This window comes from Belonocnema kinseyi, chromosome 2 (genome assembly GCF_010883055.1).
Source record: "Belonocnema kinseyi isolate 2016_QV_RU_SX_M_011 chromosome 2, B_treatae_v1, whole genome shotgun sequence".
Lineage (NCBI taxonomy): Eukaryota > Metazoa > Arthropoda > Insecta > Hymenoptera > Cynipidae > Belonocnema > Belonocnema kinseyi.
Genome location: NC_046658.1, coordinates 113,110,314 through 113,135,095, shown reverse-complemented (window position 1 = coordinate 113,135,095; position 24,782 = coordinate 113,110,314). Strand labels below are relative to the sequence as shown.

The window sequence follows — 24,782 nt, the reverse complement described above, 5'->3', positions numbered from 1 at the left end:
AAAAGGCGCTACTTGTAAATTGCGATAACTAGGCTTCCGACTGGTTAATCCAATGTCGCGTACAATGAATAGGTAGAGGAGCTTTCAAAGAACAAGTTGCTTTTTCAATTTTCGAAAAATATTCAATAGGTCAAGAATAATCGATATTTAAAGTTTGCAAAAAACGTCAAATTTTGAACTTTGAAAATTTATAACTTTGTAAATATGCATTTAACAAAAAAGTTGCAAGAGAACTTTTATGCTTAGAATTGTCCATATTTACTAAAAAAAATTTGTCCCATAAAGAAAAACCATTTTTTCCTATTTGTTTAAACAATTGCGTTTTAAACAAAACCTATCCACTTCTCGTAAAATTAACCGGTACCATTGGATTTAGCGGGTCAAAATACATAAGATTAACTAGTTTTTACCTTTTGCCTCTTGAATGCATACGGGAACATACCCAGCTCCCGGACTATTTTTCAAGTTCTTAATTATATCCCTAACCTCAGTGACACAGACTTTTTCAATTGAGTTTTCCATCGCATCGTGTTCAACATCGCAGTTGTCGTGTCCTATAGCTTCATCTCCGAATTGTCTTGAAAAATTACCTTTTTTAGTTTAATTTAAAATTAACTTTTTTTAGCTCAAAATTGAACTATTTTATTATTTTAAATTCAACAATATGTTAAAATAGTATTATTTTTAATTAAATATTTAAAAAATTAATAAGCGTGAATTGAAAAAATATTTGCTTGGGATATCTCAATAATGAATATTATTTTTAATTAATTTTAAAAATTAAACGATTTAAAATAAAGAAAAACTTTGAATCGGCAAATTTTCAATTTTCAATTATTCCATTTTGAAAGATTTTAATTAGAAATGTAACAATGCTGATTTATTTAAATTTTAAATAATCTAATTTTCAAAATTCTAATATGAAATTATCCAATTCTGAACATTTTGAAATTGTCCTATTTTAGAAATGATTATTTATTTGGAATTTAATTATTGTTTCAAAAAATAAATAAAACTCCTAATAATTAAAAAAATTTTTAATGTATATACATATTTTCAATTTTATAAAATAAAATGATTTAAAATTAGATGCAGTGTTGGGAAAGTTCTTTAAAAAAGAACTATTAACAGAGACAGTTAATACATTAAACTAATAAATTATTCCATTTCCAATAATTCCAATCACTGACTCAAGTCAACTCGAAGTTCTTGCAAAGTTCCCTTTTTTACATACACAGAAATATATTAAAAGAGTTTCCACAAAATGAATCAACGCTGTAGTTTTTGCTGTTCACAATTAAAGAATTTGCAATTGCAAATCTTTTAAAAAATGCGTAATCTTGTTATTACTTTTTTTCGATTGAACCCCATCAAATATATTCTTTTTTCATCAAAATCGGTTCCGCCGTTGTCGAAAAAACAAAATTATTTTAGATTTTTCTTATTACCCTCATAAGTTCAATAAAATTTTCGTTCAGATATATTCTTTTGGGAAATTTAATCTTCCATCGATCGCAATTTACTGTAAAAATCTCAACCAGGACCAGGAGGAGGCAGCTTATCTATGCTTATCCTGTTATGCCCTTTGAATAAATTTCAATTTTAAATCTTACAAATTAAAATCCAACAAAAGAAAGCCTTCAAAATTGCATCTTAAATAATTAGGTCAATTAAATCTGAAATTTTTCTAAAAACCAGAAAAAATGTCACCGAACAATTTTCTATTATATCTATTGAATACAAACTAATTAAAAAACATATTTGAACATCTTTAAAATATGTTAAGCCCTACGAAATCCCTTACTTCTTGTGAATAAATTCTTTGAAATCCATTAAAATATTATAAAATCTCGAGAAACTCTATAAAATTTGTTATTGTCTGAAATCATGGAAAATTTATAAAGATATCTTAAGAGCTTTTAAACTCCCTTGAAATCTTTTAAAATAGCTTAAAACCTCATATTAATATGTCCTATAAAATCCTTCCCCATCTTCCGGAATTCCAGAAAATTCTTTATATCTCCATGAAAATTGTTTGAAATCTCATTTAATTATTTAAATTCCTTAACAAATTTTTTATCTGTTGAATCTTTGGAAGCCTTAGAATTTTTTAAAACAGCTTAAAATATTTCAAATTCGTTGAAAGCTTTTGAAATCTTTTGAAAATACCCTACATGATTTTTAATTCATTAAAACGCTTCAAATTATTAAAATATATTATAAATTTCTTGGAATATTTTAAATTGCAATACAAAATTGTTTTTTTTTAAATCCCTGATTTTTCCTGACCAACCAATTTTCCTGACTTTTCCCTGGTTTCTAGGTTATCCTGACCTGCGTCCACGCTGCATTTGACAAAAAATGGTTAACTTTCAGTTTCAACTTTTAACTTCATCGAAATACATTAGTCTCTTTTCTTGATAGAAGAAATAGTTGGCCAGACATTCAAGAGGCATTTAATAGTCTTAAAGATATCTGGGAGACATTTACGAGCGCATTGTACTATCCGGATTTACATTAACCACTCAAGTGGTTTCTGTAATGTTGTTCGGCGAAAGTAAAAGCTATTTCAAAGCACAGTCACAACAATGTCGTGCACAGAAAATCAAAACAGAAACCTTTTTGCGAAATGCCTCACGAGTCAGACATAAATAAAATAATCCTCGATTTACCCAATTTTAATAAAGCTAAAAACCAAACTCAAATCGCCAATCGTTTCGAGGAAAATTTAGATTTCATCAGGGATTTTTAGAAGGAAAAAACTAAAGGTATACAAAATTAAAATACTTGATAAAAAAAAGATTGCGTTTGATATTAATTAAAAATTGTTTAAGTCTAATTTAATCAATATCTTTAGTGAGAAAATGATTGTTCTATAAAAGAATTCTTTTTTACTTTCGAATAAAGGAAATTTACTTTAACCAATCAATAAAACTAACTGTGTGGAATAATCATATTAGTAGAAATATTCAAAAACGACAGGTCTGGTTGATATTGGAAAAGAACTGAGCGAATGCTTAAATGTAACTTTTGTGCATCTCCTTGCTTTTTAAGAATGTTTAAAAATTTTGATCATGTTTTATATTATCCTTAAGGGCATTTTTATTCAGTTTTGTTACTCTTTCAAGAAAATTCTTTATAATAACAAAAATGGTACTTCATGATTCAATTTCTCGATAATTTGTTTTATATTCATACTAAAAAAAACTGTTTTTCTTCGAACATGAAACATACCTACTTCCGATTTCTTTGTGAACATGAGTATTGTCCCAATATAGATTCGTTATGGGTACTGATAACATCATCCACTCAAACCCGAAAGTAATAATCTTGACCTTGACTTAGAAAAACGGAAATATCTCCAGCCATAAGGGTCCGTTTCATGCGAATGCCCGCAAATATAAACTAAAAAAATGACTGTCAACCATTTAAAAAAATTGTGGGACATAAATCAAAGATACAATCAAAGATTTGGTTGAAATAAACAAAATATTAGTTTGCCTCAACTAAATTTTCTGATGTTTAACGAAATCTGTTGGCAAATAGAGTATTTGTTTGATTCAACAAACAGATTTTTATGTATATCCAAGAAAACAGTTTTTTGGTTCAAGAAAATTTTATTAAAGTGTAGAAATTCACCTACTCTTGTGTCAAAAAAATGTTTCTTAATACAAAAGGAGCTTCCTCTTAAACTCAAGGTGAAGAGGACTTTTATTTGTCTCAAAAAGGATCTTTTTGCAGCAAACATTATATACTAGCGACAAACTTCATAAAATATAGCATACAGATAATTATGTTTATGTAAAAGATTTTTACATGTTTCAAAACAAAATAGGCAAGAGGACAATGCTTCTGTTTCAAGACAACCTTTTCTCTGAGTGAAGGTGAATCCGCTAATAAGCAAATTCATTTTTTTTCCACATGAGTAAGTCATGACTCAGTTAAAAAAATGCAAGGCCTTGAAGTTCAAGAGGCGCAATGTGATTCTGCAGTCTGGAATCGAAATTCGGAGAGTGACCCTGGAGTGACAAGATAATGTGCCCTTACAGCAGAATTTACACCGGCCGTAAAGAACTTCCTTCACCCCAAACCTTCATCGCAGCCTTAGGATATTTCCAGCAACAAAGCCGTCAGTAATCGACAAGCGGGCGTAGAACAGTTGTTTTTTCTTTGTCGGATGTGAAAGTACACTAGACGACCTAACCGACAAGGTGGATGCAAGTAGAACGAGCGCATACGGTTGCAAAATCTTCCTGAGATTGGTCGCACCACTGCACTGGCTAGCTGACTATTTACCAGTTTCACAACGGCTATTGTTGAACGATGTTTGTGGCAACTGGCATCAATTTTTTAGAAGGTTCAAAGAGATATTAGAACTGGGCCCATCACAATTTTAATAACTGATCTGGAAATTATCAGAAAATGGAATACAGGGCGTCTTCTAACAGGGTGGCTGGCTGAAGAACTTCATTTTAAAAATTCCCGGACTTTTCTGTAATTTTTCCCTGAACATTAATATTCAATGGTCAGAATTTTAATCTTGTAACATTTTTAAAACGTAATTTTTACGAATGGAATAAATAATTCTACCAAAAAGTACACATTTCAAAAATAATTAAACTTTGAACAAAATAGTTGAATTTTTAACAAAATTCTGAGACTTTCAAACTACAAAGGCGAATGTTTAACAAAATAATCAAGTTTTAAACAAATTTAATTTTCAACAGCATAGTGAAAATTTTAACCCGAAAAGATGACTATTCTAAAAAATCATTAAATCTTCAACAAAATAGTTGAATTTTTAACCAAGTACTTAATATTTCTACCAAAAAGAAGAGTTTACAACCAAGAATTTTATTCTCCCGAAAAAGAACGAACTTCGAACAAAATCACAAATTTTCAACTGAAAATATCCATGTTCAACAACAAAAAATCCGCTTCTAATTAAAAATGGAAAAGTTAATTTTTCGGTCAAAAATGAATTTTCGAACATACAAAAACAAAACAATTTTTCAACAAAACAGTTCAACTTACAACCAAAAATAAACAGGACGAAATGTCTACCAGGAGAAGAATTTTCAAACATCTGTTAAACTGACTCGAATTATTCTGAACATTTTGAAAAAATGTTCATATATTTTGAAATTTTCTTTGAAAATTAATTTTTTAAAATAGTAAATCATTTATAATTTTCCCAGAAACCTTACATGTTTTTTCATTATGTTGGAACCTTTCAAAAGTCTTTAAAAGTTTCGAAATTTTGTTTCGATATCTTCAAAAAATAACATGTTTAAGATTTGTTGAAATATTTTCAAATTTTCAATTATTTTTTCAAAACTCATAAATCTTCTAAATATCTTTTAAAACTATGGTATTTGTCAGATAATTTGGGAATATTTGCGTATGAATAACGACGCGAACTGCAATACGCCTGCTGAGCTATGAAACCGCTACCAATTTGGAACTATTGGGAAGAAATTTGAATTTGAATTCAATTTTAACAAGAAATCTTATAGTAAATAACTAATTTTAGACCTCAGTATAATATTTCTGATTAAAATGAATTGATCTTTGCTGCTCTTTTTAATTAAATTCCTCTAATAACTTTGAGATACCCAATAGTTTGCATGTCAGATGGCGCTGCTATCAAGTTAAAAGAGATATTACCTACTGGCGTATTGCAGGGTAACAATACAGAACTAGATAACCAACAAAATCAGGATTTTTCAGGAGAGCAAAAAAACGTTCTGTGAAATCAAAATCATCATTTAAATATAAAGTACAAGTCTACTTCCAAGATTACGTGTTGCTGATGCAAGCCAAAAAAAAATGATTAGAAACAGTTATCTATATTTTCAAGGAAATAGATGTGTCAGCTGACAATCTCAAAGTGACCCCAACCATAAATTGAAATAGGCAAGCCTGCGGATTGCGATAAAAAAATGTAATCCTCACTTTAAATAAAAACTAAAACTCAATCCCGAGATATTTAGTTTCTGAACGAGGGTAATTAAGTATTGATTAAGTGAAAAAATTCCGAGTAAATCATCTAAGAATTTTGAAGTTAAAAATGTACAGGTTTTGAAATTTTGTTTTTCGGTAACTAGCGACTGAAAATATGATTTTCAACTTCACACGAAAACAAAAACATGCTGCCAAGATATGGGGAAACTAAACTAGAGCGATGAAGGTTTGATACAAATTATTCTGTTCCGAGAAAATCAGTATTGGATGTAACGGTATCGCACTGAGAGATAAGCGATTATTCTAAAGTACTATGATAACATTTTCACTGAAATTAAAATTTTTTATTACAGCGCTAAAAAATAAGAATTCCAAAAATATTTCTTACCACAATGTGTATTTTATTTTTAAAGATTTTTTCACGCATAAACCCATTTTCAAAAAATGTTGGTTATCTAGTTCTGTACTACCACCCATCAATTTACTACTTAGAATTTCCAATAAACATTTACTAATTTACTGCTGACATCGCTAGGAATATTTTGATCAAAACATTTTTGAAAATCAATTAAAATAATTTAAGCGACTTCAGATTTTCAATTTCTTACAAAGAGTAGTTTAGAAAAGAGAAAAGTTTCCCTTGACTGATAAACGGCCTAGTTTTTATTAATAAGAGTCTTAGCAAAGTAAATAAGGCGAAAGCAAGGTTTACAGTAAAATAAACAGTGACAAAATAATAAATAGTAATTAATTTTCATTTTTTTAACACAAGATAAGGATTTTAAAGTAATATTAAGAAAAATATTAATTCCGTTTATCGAAATTTATGTGGAAGGTTTGGAAGTGAAAATCGGATTTCTTACCTGAGGATAAAAATTTCCCTTTTATTTTTAATCGGAAATTTGAAGACTACTAAGCTTAAAGTTTTCCCATTTAAAAGCTTTGAAGTTTGAAAGCGTTTCAATCCAAAAACTTTCCTACTTTGATCCTCTTGATACTAAGGAGATTTTGAAAGACGATATTTTATAATTTCATGCTGGCTTGGAAATTTTTAAATTGAGACTTGTTAGTCTGCAAATTGGCAATCATATTTACACTTTTTTTAAATTTATTTAAACTTAAAAACTAAAAAATCTGTCTATTATTTCAGATTTTATTAAAAATTTAAGAACACATGGCGATTCTCACTATTTTTGTAATCGCTTCTAAAAAGATTGATTAAATTATTTCATCCTGGGCTCATTTTTTTAAAATTTATATAGCTTTCAACCTTTTCAACTGAATTATTTCAAGCTCCAAATTAATTTACATAACAATCCAAAATTAACCAATTTAAAATGCGCAATATGACATAATTAAATTTCAATAAATTTAGTCTTTGAGGAACAACATTATTAGAATAAAATACTACATTCATTCACAAACTATAGACTTATCACCAATCTTATTATATATTTTTATCGGGCAAATGATGAAAAAATGAAATTTCCGAAATAGAAAAATCCCGAACTTATAAAATAACTGACAATTTAAAATTCTTAAATTGAAAAATTCCCAATTCTAAAAAATTAAAAAATGTGTTAATACTAAATAATAAAACATTAAACTAAAAAATATGTTTATCTGATAAAAGTTTTTTATTTATTATTTCAGTATTTAACCATTTTTAATTGATTAATTTTGGGGTTTTTATAATTCGTTAATATCAGCTGTTGCGAATTTTATTGTTCGGGAATTTTCTTTTCCGCGGTTCACTTTATTTTTCTAGAGAAGCTGGCATTTGAAAAGCATCATTTGTGATTTAAAAAATACAGAATAAGAAACTTACTATAAACGTATGTATAAAAGATCTAAAATCATTTACCTAATGCTTTCCATCTCTGAACTTGAATAAAAGCTAAACCATCCGAAATGTATTATGGAATAAAGTTTGAAATTTTTATTCTGTATAAGATGGGAATTGGATCTCTGCTTAATTTAAATAATATTTATTTTAAGAATGCTTGAATTTTTATAATTAAAACATGCCAAGCGTTTTAATTTTGGTGCCCGGAAATTTGCGAGCTACTTACAAATTTCATAGCGTTTAAATTAGATAGTTCCCAAGTTGGCTCCATTCCAAATTTGCATTCATATTGGATAGCTTTCAAAATCTAATGGCCGTTTATGAATTTAAAGGCTATAAGATACGAATATTTTGCAGTTATTAAATTCTAAACGCTGATTTTATTATTTTAGTAGAACTAAAGAAATATAAAAATAAATTGTCTCTAGTTTTCAACTTATAAAGAGCAGTTTTCTAAATTGAAAAAACTACCCTTTTCTAAAGCTTTTTCTATAATTGATAATCCTTAAAATTCCTCTAACTAAAGATTGAAATTTCCACATCTATTCCTGCATCCACTCAATTTTGTTCTTCTGTCTACTCAGCAAAATCGAAAATGATTGAAAGGGTAAAAACCTTTGTGGCTTTTCTAAATTTCTATTATCAGCACCAGAATCGAAAAATGCTCTTCATAAAAGAAAAATCGATCAACGCAACAGCTCATCCAATCGCCCAATGCAGTCGAAGTCCTGGGATCGATAGGTGGATCAGCATTCGTTTGCGTTGAACTGGCTATGGAAAAGTGTGCATGGAGGACAAAAGAGGAGAAAGGGGTTGCGCACGCTCACAGAGGAACCAAGGGAGGGAAATGAGGAAAATAAAGAGGTACCGAGAGAGAGAGAAAGACAAGCCAACATATAAATTATATAGGAGAGATAGAGACCGATTACGGAAGCCGAATATTTCCGAATTCGCCCGATCTCTTGCGTCAATAGCGTCCCGACGACAGACGTCACCACGCGCCATTCCCAAATAACGATAGGTTCCAATTGCGTATTTAACTGACCATCCGTAATACAGAACACCTTTCACCACCTATTTTTCTCAAAGAAACGTATGTCAGACTTTTTTTTATCAGCATTAACACAAGTATTCTCACAAGTATTCGCAAGGAGCATTCTCAGATCTTTTTTCTTGCTCAAGTTCACCCTTCGTTACTTCCAGGTTTGAATATCAGCAACTTGCTTTACCTTTCTGTGACTCATTTGAACAATTGTGACACCATTATTTGAATATATTTGTTCTCTCCTGTGTAAAATCTTGATACTTGAATTTATATTTTTGCTTGAAAACTTGTTAACGAGTTTACGTCCTCCTTATCTTTAGATTATGTTTCTTTCGTCTAAATTCTTTTAATCCCCACTGGCATCCCTTTTTGTTTTATCTGTTGAGTGGCAAGCGGTGAGGACAGCTATTGCCACCTTTCACTCGAGGTGCTTTTTTTCTTTACCTGTATTTCGTAAGAAGATTAAAAAAGTCATTCTCACTTCCTGCTCTTTTACACATATGACGAGTTTCCCTTTTCCTAATGAGAGAATCTCTAGACTAATTGAAATATGGTTTTAGTTCTCTATATGAGTACTGTCAATTTTTTAACCAAAACTGGAAAAGATAAGAGATACCAAGCTTAATGATCCACTGGATTACTGTCTCCAACTTTTCCTTTCTTCTGAAATTCACTTTCAGATCCTTTCTCTTTCGTACCACTTCTTGAAATCTTTTCGTTTTATGCACAAGAAGTCCTTAAACAATATCCAGACTTAACAGAAGATTTACTAAGCTAAGACTCAAGTATCGTTAGAACTAATTTAGAAACAGAGAAGTTTGCATGTCTCACGAGGGATAGAAAGCGACAAAATTTCGTTGAAAACCAAATGTGCGATTGCATCTGGTTATAAATGATTGATAGTAAATGTTTGAAATTTAACAAATTAACTTTCTTTAATTTTAAACTATTTAGCAAGTAATTCAATTCTGTAAAATTTTTTTGTAAAATCTTCAAGCTTCACGAGAATTTATTCAATTTTCGTTTCAACTCCTCAGTGGGACATTTCAACCTCTTACCCTTAGATCTCACCTCCTTCTACAACTCTAACGCATGACCTCGTAACCTTTACGAGCAGAGAATAACCCCATGTGCTCTCATTCAAATGCTCATATGTTCAACTCTAGATTATAATTAGCGACCTTAGCTCATCCAAACTAAAATCCAAATCCAAGCAATGAAAGATCAATTATGAAACGGAACAAAAAAGATTTGAAAAAGATCAAGAATACAAAACAGGAATCTTGCTTCTAGAACCACCCCAGCTACAGTGGAATTGGAAAATATTGTTGACAAGCAACCGAAAAAAAATTCTCTACTCTTCTCTTTTCGCTCTGCCTGTTTTGAATGTTCAGTTTAAAGTAACTCATCCTTCTTTGAATCTTGAACAATAATAACTTCTTATATGCCTAACCGCAGATAGTAATTAGCGCCCTTAGCTCACCTATAAACTAACATCCAGGCCACGAAACATCAATTATGAAACAAAAAACGATTTCAAAATTATGAAGAATATGAAACAGGAATCTTGGTTCTAGAACAACATCAGCTACAGTGGAATTGAAAAAAAATATTGATTGCACGCAACTGATAGAAAATTCTTTACTTTTTTCTCGTTTCTCTCTACCTGTTTTGAATCTTCAATTTGAATGATCTCATCCATCTTTGAACCTTGAGCAATCTTGAATCCATTTTACAATTTCGATCATTTTTTCCTCCTGGCCAGCTAATTTTAGAATCCTCTCTTCTATTCGTTCCTTTCGATATTTCTTTCTTTCTCAAACTCATAGTGTCACCTGATTCGAAAGTCGTAACGGCCTCGAGAGTAAAAGTGCGAGAGCAACAGAAAGGATGGTAGAATAGCCAAGTAGAGTGGACATTAGGAAAGAGAGAAAGCGATAACTAGTAGAGAATCAAGAGAAGAGGGAAACAATGAGTTAGAGTGGAGTAACAGAGAGGGTTCAAAGAGGAATGAGGAGAGGGAGGTATGCTGAAGAGGAGGGAGTAATCAATGCCGGTCGCCCTGGCAACCAAAGCAGCCGATCTTCCTGCCTCCATCCATCCTGGACCAACTTCCAGTCCTATACTACCCCAACCTTCTATTCTCAATTTTCAAAGAAGTCAGAAGAACTCGCGCCCGCGCAACGGCCCGAACATTTTGCAGCCTGGAGAACGTTGCAGTTCCATGCTGAGGTATATTCACCCTTCTTCGTCGGTAATATCGCAGACACCAGGACGCACTGCGAAATCTATCTGCAACCTCTGTTTCCGACCGTCGGAAAAATCAAGGATTTAGTTTAGGGGCAAGGCTCTTTCAAAGTCAATAGTCCCTTCGAGATTCGCTAATGGCGTTCCCTCATGAACTAGAAATACATCAAAGTAAAACTGATTTTGCAAAATATAACAACTTTTAAATTGTTTTTGAGAGATAGGCTCAAGGGAGATGAAACTTGGCGGTACTAGCCTGACAGCGATGGGGTTGTAAAATGTAATTCAAGGGATGAATGTTAGATGGTGCTAGAATCATTTTCAAAAGTTAAGTTTGTAATTACGAAAGAGGAAACACAGATGAAAGAGCTTAGGATTGTTTTATTAAAAATTATTGAATTAAATTAAGAACTAGATTCCTTTTTGTAAATTGCGTGATTTATGAGACTTAAAACAATCTATGGTTTGTAAATTTTACTTGGCCTGGCTCATTCCTAACTAAGGAAAGGTCGATTTGAACTTTTCTGGGTCACCGGAAGATAAAGAGATTTAATAAGGTTCCCAGCAATTTAAAATTCTCCAATTTTCTCTGCTTCTTCCTGAATCTACAAATTTACAACCCTTAAAACTTTTACCTTTCTCGTTATAGAAAAAAGGCCACACCTGTAATTGAATTCAAGAAAACAAAATATTTAAGATCATGGGTTGAGTTTTGCTGCGTATTGATGTAATTATTTTTGATTAATTTGCAAATTAAATATCAAAATTGACTTACATTATATCAGGAAAAAGCAGCGCTCTCCACATTTGATTGTCTTACCCTAGAATTCTAAACCAGAGTCTCTCTGACATTGAAAGGAACTTTTCAATTAAAAATAAGCTTTCGTATTCGTAACCTAAATCATTTAGAATATTTCTCTTAACAACTGATTTCAAACGCTTCCAATTTTGAATTCTTTTAATTTTAAACCGTCTAATTTCAAACTTAAAATACTATTCCTTTTAGGGTGGAAATTCGCCAGACGATTTCAAATTTCCGGTTTTTCCCGGTCAAGTTTCTCAATTTTCCCTGTCAACTAAAAGTAACATATTTATATGTGCCTGAAAACGCAAACATTTATTTTAATTCACGACGACGTTCATTCTAAACATCCCTGAATACAACAGAGAAAAACATTGCAAAATATATATCAACCAAATTGGTGAATTTTCAAGTAAAATGATAAATCTTCAACAGAAATAGTTGAATTTTAAATTAAAAAGATGAATTTTTAAACACGAAGATTAATTTTCAAGTAAAAAGATTAATTTTCTACCAAAAAATACCATTTTTGAACAAAATATACATGAATTTCTAACAAAATAGTCGAATTTTGAAATAAAAAGAGAATAATTTTTAACGAAAATGGAATCGTAACATTTTTATGTAAAAAATTAATTTTAAATCAAACATAAGAGTTTTCATCTTAAAAAAATGAATCTTCAACTTAAATAGTTTAATTTTAAAACAACAAAATTATGTTTTACTAAAAAAGATAAATGGTCGACCAAAACTTAAATAACTAAATTTTAGGTTACAATAATTAGTGTTTAACCAAACAGATGAATTTTCAACTACAACTATGGCATTTTCAATTGAAATAAATAAAATTTTCAGTTGAAAATTTTTTTCTAAGAAAGAAAAACAAACTTTCAAATTAAAATTGTAAATATTTAAGTGGAATAGTAAACTTTTTGACTAAAAGATTAATTTTTAGCTAAATTTTGATTAAAACAATGGACATTTTAACGTAATTCAATTTTTAATAAAAAAATACGATTTTTCATCTAAAATATTGAATTTTGAACTAAAAAAGATCAATTTACAACTAAAATGGAATAGTCAAATTTACGCTTAAGCTAATTAATTTTCAACCAAACTGCTGAATTTTCCACAAAAATTATAAATCTTTAACAGGGAAAGCTGAATTTTATGCCAAAAAGATTAATTTTCAACCATAACGAATAATTTTCTACGAAACATAACGAATTTTCTACAAACTGCATAAATTTTAAAACAAATAGTTTAAGTTTTAAATGCAAAATATCAATTTTCAATCCTGAACCAAAAGAATAAATTGTTAACTTTCTTCATCTAAAATTTAGAAGATGGAACTTTCAAATTGTGAGGAATTCGCACTTGAAAGAGGGATTAAAAAAATTCCTTTCTTCTATTTCGAATTACAATGAATTTGTACCTGCTCCAGGTCAAATCATATTTCTTTACCGAAACTCCCTGTCTTAAAATCAAAACGTGCATTATTTTCTAAAATTTCCTGTTCCAAATCATATAAATGAGGAGTAAGCGAATAAAACGGGGTAAATCCCTTTTTTGAAAAAACTGAGAAGATAATTGTTTCTGTATGTTTGGGCTATTATTAATTCAATTATCAAACTCAAGCCAGCGAAAAAATCTTACAGATAAACAAATTTGCATATGGTTTTTCTTATAAGGGGAAAAAAATTCTTTCCAAAAAATTATAGGTAAAAATGTACAAAATCAGACTCAACAAACGTTACATTCCTTAAATCGTATTAAAATTAATTAAAATCGTATATAAAGTTTTATGATAGTTAAACGTGGACAAATAAGTGTATTACTATTAAGAATCTTAAAATATAAAATCCGTAACATAATCGCAACTTGAATTTTGCTACAATCAGTAGTAAATTCGAAGTCATATTCCGTTTTTTTCCAGTCAATAATATTCCCCGTCAACGATTTTTGCAATGTTTCTATTTTAGACAGCAATCAATATAAAATTTCTTTCATTTGAATGCTCAGAACTTCCAGCATATACCAAAAGTGGGAAAAGTGACTATCTCGTAGGCTAGCTCATTTTTCAACAAAAATCCAATGTCTTATAAAAAAAGTTCTCTGCATTTTTTATAATCAATCTAATTTCTTGACTCTTTAACACAACTTGTTTAAAAGCTCTTACGTTCTGGTAAAAGAAAGAAACTATTCTCCCTTTATAATGTAATTAAAACATAAGTGTGACTTTAAATTAATGAACGATGATTATTAAGTTTCGGCTCATATTACAGACACTGTCTTTCGTCACCCATTCTCCGAGTTTTGTCGCCACTGCTTTATTTATAGAATTAATCAAGTTTATTGAAGATAAACCAAAAAGACTAAAGTCATGAAGACAAGTGATAATAAATTTTGTTAATTATGTTTTACTTACGTCTTATTTTGCCTTTACCTTAATAAGAAAACTTGCTTCATTCAATAACAAGGTTCCGCAACAATGATATTTCTAGATTGTAAAACATTTTACTTTTAGAGAGAAATACTTTAACCGCCAATAAAATTCTTCCTTCGCAATAGATTCTTGCTTAAAAATACAAATTAATTAATTTTCTTTCCTTCACAAGCTATGTTACAATTTTAATTCTATATTTCACTACATCATTGCGACCTTTCAGTGAAAACAACTTCTGACGCATTTCCAACAAGCTTATCTCGTAGCAGTCTTTGCATTTCTGTCAGGTTCGGATAAAATTATCGGGCACCCGAATGCAATGTGTTTCATTATTCAGTTTTCAAATGGAAACAGAATTTTCCAATTTATGCAGCTATGATCTGCAATTCTAAATACAGGTTTGAAAATTATATTCGATGAAAAAATTATCAGACATGAGCTACAAATTACGTAACGTTATTTTGTTAGATCTATTATTATTCAATATTTTTTAATGAAATCCCGGGTAACTCTTAATTACTAACAAAAACAGTCCGCGCAGAAAAGTAAATTCCGAAAAAAAGTTAGCAATACTTCGTTTTAAAGAAAGTTTTCTCTAGTCTTACAAAAATCATGTAAAAATTACTTATAGTAACACCTTTTTTCTTCTTCCATAATGCCTCGTTCCTTATTAGTGTAAAAGCAACATAACTTTTAATAACGATATCAAAATATGTATTAACAAATTTTCCAAAGCCTTGACTTTATACATCTAATCTACTGCAAAACTTGATTCAGTCTATCAATAAACCAGCAGTAAAACGTTGAAACTTGAGAATAAATGATCAAGCCTGATTCTGTAAAGCGATTCGAAAGTTAATACGTTACAGTTTTAATTATTGTCTCCAAGACCTTAAAAAAGACTTGCATAATACCTTAAATCAGCTTCAGGCCTCGGACTCCATTGTCATAAAATTTTTAAGCATTAAACTTATGTGTAGTCCGAATTTAAATTGTGTCTAGTCCGACATCAAAAAGCATGCAACAGAAAATTACCTTTAATTTGTAAGCAAAATTTATTATTATATAATTTTTAGTTAAGAATTCATCTTTTTTGGTTCGAAATTGAATGATTTTTTTGCTGAAAATTCAAAAGCTTCCTTAATTGTCATACTTCTTGATTAAACGTTGAACTGTTTTGTTGAAAATTGGTATTTTTGGTTTGAAAATTTAACAATTTACTTGCCATTTTTTTCTCGACTAATTTATTTATTTTTCTTGAAAATTAGATTATTTTGCTGAAAGTTTATCTTTTTGAAATTATAATTATTTTAGTTGCATCTCTCTACATGGTATTGAATTGATTTTTTTTTTTAAATTGATTTTTGATTTTTGATTTTTAAGGTACGAAAAACCAATTTTCTCTGGCTTATTTATCTTTCTGGTTTTAAAATTTATCTCTTTCTGTAGGAATTTCACTTTTTTTTTTTTTTTTGTTAAAAATACCCCTTGGTGGTTACAAATTAATCTTTTTCGGTAAAAAATTAATTTTTTTGTGGAAAATTCTACTGTTTTTATGATTTAATTTTTTTTGGCCATTCGTTGTTGGCAAATTCAACTGCTTTTTATTTTAAATTAAAATCTTTTTTCTTTGAAAGATTAAAAGGATGGCGATTCGGCGGACGATTTCAAATTCCCGGTCATATCCCGGTCAAGTTTTTTAATGTTCCCGGTCAACCAAAAGTAACATTCATATTTGCCGCCAAACGAAAACATTTATTTTAATTCATGAAATTCATTCGAAACATCCTTAAACACAAAAGAGCAACAATTACAGAATAAATTAATTTTGAAACAAATACTTAGATCTTCCACTAAAAAATTTCAATTTTTTACAAAAAATATGGATTTGAAAGAAAATAAATAAATTTTAAACTAAAATGACGAGTCTTCAACTGAAATAGTTGAATTTTCAACCTCACAACATTAATTTTTACTACAAGTTGAATTTTCAAATGAAAAAAATTACTTTCCACCAAAAAAAAGAATAATTTTAAAAAAACTACTTTCATTTTTAAACAAAGATATTAATTTTCAAGTAAAATGGTAAATTTCAAACCTAATTGTTATATTTTAAAACAGAAATCTGAATTTTCAACTAAACTTCTGAATCTTTAAGTACAATAATTGAATTTTTGACCAAAAATATGAATTTTGAAATAAAAAATTTCATTTTTCAACCAAAAATTAAATAATTAAAATTTCAGTCAAAAAAGAATTTTCAACCAATGAGATGGATTTTCAACTAAAATTATAAAATATTCAACTATAATAACAGTTGCATTTTTCAGTTAAAAAAAATCTAATTAAAAAATTAATAAATTTGCAATCAAACACCTACATTTTGTATTGAAAATTCAACTCCTTGGTTGAAAGTTGAACTACTTTCTTGAAAGTGGATCTTGTTGGTTAAAGATTCATAATTTTAATTTAAGATTGAACCTATAGATTGAAAATCAACTTTCTTGTTGAAAATTAATATTTTCAGGCTCAAAATCAAACAATTTTGTAGAAAAAACGAAATTCTGACTGGAAAAATCTACAATTTGTAGGAAACAAAACTGTTTTGCTGAAAATTTTTTTTTTTTTCAAATTTTCTTCAATAAACATCTAAATACTACGTTTTTGGTGAAAAAATATCATTTTTAGTTAAAAACTTCAACTATACTTAAAGTTTTTCAGATATGAAAAAAATATATACTAAAAAATAATAAATTAAAATTTAGACTAACATCACATCCATTGTTCAAACTACTGAATTGAAATTTAAGTCATTCATTAAAATTCGCACTTTTTTGGTAGAAATTCAATCTTTTTGGCTGAAAATTAAACTATTTGATTAAAAATTCAAATGGTTTACAGAAAGTTCATCATTTTAGTAAAAAAATGCAACTGCTTTGGTATTGTAAAATAATTTTATCAAGCCCATTGTAAAATTTTTCTTCTAAATATTTTTTTTCAAATAAAAATGAAAAATAAACAAGGGAATCATTTGATATGCTAAAATTCTAAGAAATCTGAAAACCCAATCCCCACGTAACCATCAACGAACGTAAACTTTAAAAATAGGTCGAATATTCTCCAAAGACGCACATGACTACGATTCATAAACGGAATAAATTCAAATTGCTATCAAATTGCAATAAAATATCAGTAAACCCTAGTTCAAAACTTCTGCAGATTGTTAATTTTCTCAATGTTTTATACAATAGTATACAATGGCAGATGTGCAGAATAATTTAACGTTTAAACTGGAAGAACCAGTTTAATACTTTTTTTTCAGCTGACAAATAGATAATTCTACTCCACATGTATAAATAAAGATAATTCTCTACGCAAAACGAATTTCAAAGAAATCAACCGACTGAAAGATTGTTAAAAGTATAAATATATGTATAGGATTTTCAACAAACTCGTTGAATTTTAACTTAAACACGAATTTTCGATAGAAGGGTTGAGTTTTCAAGTTAAAAAGTCGAATAGTTTAGAACAAATTCGACTTATGAACCCAAAGGTTAATTTTCAATCAAATAGCTGCAAATTTTTAATGAAGCGACGAACTTTTCACAAAGTAATTTAATTTTTAGCCAAATAGTAGAATTTTCAACTTACAAATTGAAACTTTAAACTAAATAGTCAAATTTTTAAACAAAAAATATTAAACTTGAACGAAGTAGTTCAATTTTCGAGCCAAAAGGATAAATGTTGTACAAAAACAGTTGAACTGTCAACCAAAAACTTATGTTTAATCAAGAAATTTGAATTTTCAACCAAAAAATATGACTCCTGCATCATAAAAGATGAATTTTCAATCCATAAGGAAGACTTTTCTATGCAAAAAGATGATTTTTCAAGAAAAGAGTTGAATTTTCAAACAAATAGTCGAATTTTCAAGTCAAAGAGATTAAACCTCAAGCAAAAATAGTTGCATTTTCAACCAAATATTTGAATTTTCAAGTCAAAGACAAATTTTTTAGAAGACAGTTGAATTATCAACCTCAAAAGTTGAAATATCAACATCGTTTTTAACGAAGAATGATGAATTTTCAACTAAATAAATGAAATTGTAACGAAACAGTTCAATTTTCAGGATACAAAGACAATTTTTTTAAATATACTTTAATTTTTTACAAAATAACTAAATTTAAATGAAAAAAAATTCGAAAGTAGGGAAATTTCTTTAGGGAAAACAGAGGAGAGTATGAAGACTGTAGTTGAATTTCAAATGAATCGATTCTAATCCTTAAGGCTTGCAATTTGAAAAAATTAAAACATTAAATACGGATTAAGGAAATTAGAAATTGTTTAATTTAAAACGCTATTAATAAAAAAATTTCGAATTATAAATCATTAATAAAAAATTATTCAATTTGAAAGGTTTTCAACCAAAATGGTAAGACTGTTTTAATTTTTAATTTCAACTTTAAGTTTCATTGTGATTAAAATTAAAACGAAGTATATGACGTAAAATGTTTTTTTTTTTAATGTTGTATTTTCCCTTCCCCTTGGAAATGCATGACGTCAATTATGTTTAAGATCTGACTTGCAGCGAAATATGATATATTTTAATAAATAAGGACAATTCCATTTACTCAAGGAAAAGCCCCCGAGAGATCAGACTTTAAATTAAAATCCCTCCTTCGAATTACCCATAAAAACTTCAACCCTGAACATTTGATTGCATTTTTTTGTCTTTCTTGACTGCCAAATTTTATGTTGATGAAAATTCAACAAGGTTAAAGATGCAACTTCCTGGTTACAAAATAATCTGTTTCGGTAGAAGCTTGAATTTGTTGTTGAAAATTCTACTGTTGATGATTCAAAATTTATATATATTTCTAAGCCATTTTTGTTGGTTAAATCCAACTTTTTTTAAATTTTAAAATAAAATTTTTGTTGTTGAAAGATTAAACATTACATTTTTACCTTAAAATTCATCTTTTTAGGTTGAAAATTGAACTGCTTTATTCAAAGTTCATTCTTTTGTTTAAACATTCATCATTTTAGTTGAACGTTAAAAATTAATTTTCTTAACTATTCAACTATCGTGTGGAAAAATCGTCTTTTTGTCTTGAAAATACAACTATTTGGTATAAATTTTAACTGTTTGTAGAAAATTATTCTATTTTTGAATAAACACGGTTCTTTTTTAGATAAAAAAATGCAACTACATATTTTTATAAAATTTGAGAAACGACTAATTTTGTAATTAAAATTAAATAAATAAAATGTTCACTAGCGTCACATCAGCTTTTTTGGTAGACAATTAATTTTCTTGGTTGAAAATTCAATTATTTGGTTAGAAATTGAAGTATTTTGTTGAAAATTTTTGGAAAATTTTACTTGAATTTGCGAACAACAAGATTAATTATTAATCTTGTTGTTCGCAAATTCAAGTATGCAGTTAAAAATGTATATATTTTCTTGTAAATTCATCTTTTATGGTAGAAAATTAATCTTCTGAGTTGAAAATTTATCTGGTTTGGTTGAGGATCCAACTATTTTATGGAAAATTCGTCTGTTTTGGTTCAATTTAACTGTTTTTTAATTAAAATAAAAATGTTTTTTAGTCGAAAGATTAACTATTGCATTTTCTGTTCAAAATTTATATTTTTATATTGAAAATTCAAATTCTTAATTGAAAGTTGAACTACTTTCTAATCAGTAATTTTTTTCTGAATAAAGATTCATAATTTTGGTTGAATATAAATTTTTTTTCTGTTAAAAATTCATGAAATTCATGTCATGAAATTAGAAATCGTTCGATTTCAAACGCTATTAATTTAATATTTTCTAATTATAAATCTTTAATGAGAAATAATGTAGTTTATAATGTTCTCAATTAAAATGGTATAATTTCTGTCAGTTTTGAATTTCAACTCAAAAATTTTTATTGTGACTAAAACTGAACATAAAAGTGAACTTCCGAAAAAAATAGAAAAAAGTCGAATAGTTGCATTTTCCAAGAAATGCTAAAAAAAGTCACACCATAAAAGTATACGTGAAGGATTAAATCGAACATCTTTATGTGATTTTAATGAATGATTGATGATATTTTAAATTTAATTCTTAATATAATTTGCTCCACTGACATAAATAACGTAAGATGTTTTTCAAAAATTTATTATTCCCCTTTACCCTTGGAATGATACATTTTAGCGAATAAGGACAATTCCATTTCCTCATGGAAAGCCCCCGAGAGTTCAGACTTTAAATTAAACTCCCTCCTTCCAATTACCCATAAAATCAGAAGCCCTGAAAAAGGAATGCTATTTATTCATTCCTATTTTAAAACTTCCATGGAAGATTTTTATGAGTTTACCGCAATCAAAAAATGCTCCCAAGACACTGGAAAGTAGAATAAAACACAGTTATTTTTCTAATCTGGAAAGTAAAAGCCAGGAAGCTCAATCATGTGCATCTGCTGTTCGTGAACCAACTGTTGGCTCATTATTTCGCAAGTATTCGAGACGCTGATCTTACAATTGAATAAATGAGTTCATCAATCAAAGGAACAGTACACTAGAATGCTTACGCGCAAGTCTCAGAACAACAAAGCATTTCAAAAAGATGAGACTCATTCATTGAATTTTGATATGTTATAAAAACTTATCACATCCTTACAAAAAATTTGTGTTCTCGAATAAAAAATACTGCGACCTTGAGCAAGCCACGAGACACAAAAGCATCTCGAAAGTGAGCCAAAGCGTTTCTCTCGTGAAGGGAGCGACCGCCAACAAAGTAAGGTTAACTCTGCATCCCCACTTACCTCATAACCATAACCCAGAAGGTGTTTTTTGGAAAATAGTCAAATTAAAATTGGAAATAAAAAAAGAAAAGGGGAAAAGAATTCTGTATCTCGATTTTTGTAGTTGTTCGGCTCTTACCTTGTCATCTGTCACATTCTCTTGGCCTACGCCACTGGGAAGTGAAAACCTTGCAGGTAAAAATCGTCAGAAATAACGGCTCGTTAATTTTCGGCTAATTGTCACACGCTCAAAATTATATTCGTCGCTGTTTTAGGTTAGGTTCACGATTACTCTCGACGATGGGCACTGGAAATTGCACTTGAAAACTCACTGTATTCGCCGTATCACAATTCACACCATACCGCGAAGAGAACACAAATGAACACAAACGAGATTTCGCATCGCAGGCCAATCAACGACTCTACTGTAGTTTTGCCGCGAAGGGCGCCACTTGCCGGCTCTTTGTTCGTTCGTGTTTTGTTGATGTTTTATTTTTTTTTTTTTTGGTTAAAAATGCACGATTAAGTGTGTGTACTTCGTGTACTTGGATAAGAAATTACTGTATTTTGGACAACCTGAATTTTTATCATTTTAAGGTACATGTATTAATTCTTTATGTAGTTATTGGGTATGATCGTTATATTATAATTTATCGATCGAGTTTCAAACGTTTCGAACGAACAGTTTAGGGTGCTCTGTGACGCGCGGTGTGACGTCAAGCTCCGTCGGTAAGATCAATTTCTTGAGCCAAACGGCTATTTTTTTAGCGCGTAAGTGTCGAAAATTCAGTCTTCATGATTTTTTCTCAATTCTAGAGTTATTTACACAGTTGTACTAGTCCACGATATGTTTTCAACATTTTGGGTCAAGGTAACCGATCTGAATGAAACTTCATACATTTTGGTGTACATGTCGACACTATAATACCTGTTAATACGTACTCAAAGTATCAAAAGTCAAAATATTTGTTTATTCAAAAGTTGCTCAATTTTGTAGTTTGCCGATATCTCGAGAGTGGTTAGTTGCGTAAAACCGAGTTTTAACAGTTGGAAATAGAATTTTCACTTTTTTCATTTTTCAACACAGTTTAATTTTCAAAGGTTAATTTTTAAACTGTTGAAAATTGAAGAAAATTAATTTTTCTACAGTTATTGAGCGTGCAATTTATTTTGTAATTCATTTTTGTTTATCTTCAATTTTCCTCAATCTTTTTTAATTTTCATATAATTTCTTTGATTTTCAACTGTTTTAAATTCAATTCCTCTCAATTTTCAGCTGTACAAAATCAATTTTTAATTTTCTTAAATTGTTTACGGACAAAAATTAAATTTTCTTCATTATTAAACTGTTTTAAGTTCCAATTTTCTTCAAATTTTCAACTGCTGAAAATTCAATTTTCATCCATTTTTATCCACTTAAAACTCAAAAATCGATTTTCTTTCATTAAAAATTCTGTTGGTAATTTAATTTTTAATTTCTTTATTTTTCATCCGCAGAAAATTCAATTTTCAAGTTACTTCAATTTCCAATTGTGTTGACAATTAAACGATAGAAATTAAATTTTCAAAAATTAAACTTTCAACATTTATTGTTGAAAATTAAATTTTCAATTTTCTTTATTATTCTTCAATTGTCAACAGATGAATATTCAATTTTCTTCTATTTCTGTCTGTTGAAAAATTAAAATTCGATTACCTTCAATTTTCAATTCTTTTTCAAATTCAATTTCTTGATTTTGAAATTACTAACAATTTAATTTTCTTTAATTTTTTACCGTTGAAAATGCAATTTTTCTTTAATTTTCAAGTTTTTTTCATTTTTCAACTGTAAATAATTAAGTTTCCAATTTTCTTGAACTTTGGACGGTTGAAAATTCAATTCTCTTTATTTCCTACTGTTAAAAATTCAGTTTTATTATTTTTAAACTATTGAGAATTCAATTTTCTTCTATGTTCAACAATTGAATATGCGGTTTACAATTTTCTTATATTTTTATTACTAATGAAAAATTCAATTTTCTTCCAATTTCATCGGTTAAAAATTTAATAATAGATTTTCTTCAATTTTCACTTCTGTTGAAAATTAAACGATTGAAAATTCAATTTTCTTTCATTTTCAACTGTTAAAATTTTAATCTCCAATTTTCTTTAATTTTCCATTGTCAGAAATTATATTTCCAATTTCTTCATTTTTAATATGCTGTAAATTCAATTTCCAATTGTGTTGAAAATTAAATGATGGAAAATTTAATTTTTAAATTTTGAAATTTCAACTTTTTACTGTTGAAAATTCAGTTTTCAATTTTCAACAATTGAAAATTCTATTTGCAATTTTCTTCAATTTTCAACTGATGAATTTTCAATTTTCTTCTATTTCTATCTGCTAAAAATTTAAAATTCGATTTCTTCAATTTTGAATTCTGCTGCAAATTTAATTTATTCATTTTTCATGTTCTAAAAATTTAGTTTTCTTCCATTTTTTACCGTGGAAAGTTCAGTTTCCAATTTTTGTTAATTCTCAATTTTTTTCAGTTTTCAAATGTTAATGATTAAGTTTCCAATTTTATTTAATTTTAGATGGTTGAAAATTCACTTCTCTTTTTTCCCCAGTACTGAAAATTCATTTTTATCAACTATTGAAAATTTAATTTTCTTCAATGTTCAACAGTTGAAAATTCTGTTTACAATTTTCTTCAATTTTCGTCGACTGAAAATTAATTATTAGATTTTCTTCAAATTTTCAATTCAGTTGAAAATTAAACGATTGAAGATTCAATTTTCTTTCATTTTCATCTGTTAAAATTTAATCTCCAATTTTCTTAAATTTTCCATTCGTTAGAAATTCAATGTGCAATTTCTTCATTTTTAATAGGCTGCAAATTCGATTTCCTTTAATTTTCAATTCTGTTGAATATTAAACGATTGAAAACTCAATTCTCTTCAATTTACAACTCCTGAAAATTCAATTTAAAACCACTGAAAATTAAATTTGTTTTATTTTTTGACTATTAAAAATTAAGCTGAGGATAATTGAAGTTTTAATAATCTTTAATTTTCAACAATTAATTTTTTAATATTATTCAAAATAGAGAGATTCTGTTCAAGCCTATAAATTTTACTATTTCGAAAAAATAATTTAACTTAAATCTAAATTTTTTTGTTTAAAAATAACAATTTTTAGTTAAAAAGCGAAAGAACAACAACGTAACAATAAAATTGCAGTCAAATTGTAAATATCCTTTGCAGTCTAATTATTTTTTATTAAAAATATCAATAATTCCCGAATAAAGACAATAAAATACCGAACTATAAAACATTGAACACCTTGTTTAAACTATAATGACTTTTGTTTTAAAATTCCAGTTTTTTGCGCAAAACATGTAAAAAACTCACGTAACCTATAATAGTTTAAAAATTTCAATTGTTGAAATTTAATAATGTAATCATGTAATAATTGTAATAATTAATTTTTGGAAACCCCAATTTCCGGTGTAATGCTCTAAGATAATTTAAAACGGTTAAAAATTCTAGTTTTCGGTGAAACAAAAAATTAACACAGGCATTTAGAAATGTTAAGTCCTCAAACTTTGTGGCCTTTAAAAAAATACTTTGTCCATTGGCCTTAACATGGAGAATGGTACTTCG

General features: G+C 28.5%; 1 protein-coding gene and 1 long non-coding RNA gene across 2 annotated transcripts in view; one reads left to right on the top strand and one right to left on the bottom strand.

Annotated features, from left to right (window-relative positions):
* Nucleotides 1-21,518, bottom strand: part of LOC117167467 — a 78,266-nt gene extending 56,748 nt beyond the window's left edge. Inside the window, exon 1 of the mRNA XM_033352426.1 lies at nucleotides 21,277-21,518. The gene's annotated coding sequence lies outside the window, so the exon portion shown is untranslated. The remainder of the gene's footprint in view (nucleotides 1-21,276) is intronic.
* Nucleotides 21,519-21,674: 156 nt separating this feature from the next.
* The window catches only part of LOC117168270, a 27,111-nt gene continuing 24,003 nt past the window's right edge, over nucleotides 21,675-24,782 (top strand). The window contains exon 1 of the long non-coding RNA XR_004466478.1: nucleotides 21,675-21,734. This is a non-coding gene — a long non-coding RNA (uncharacterized LOC117168270). The remainder of the gene's footprint in view (nucleotides 21,735-24,782) is intronic.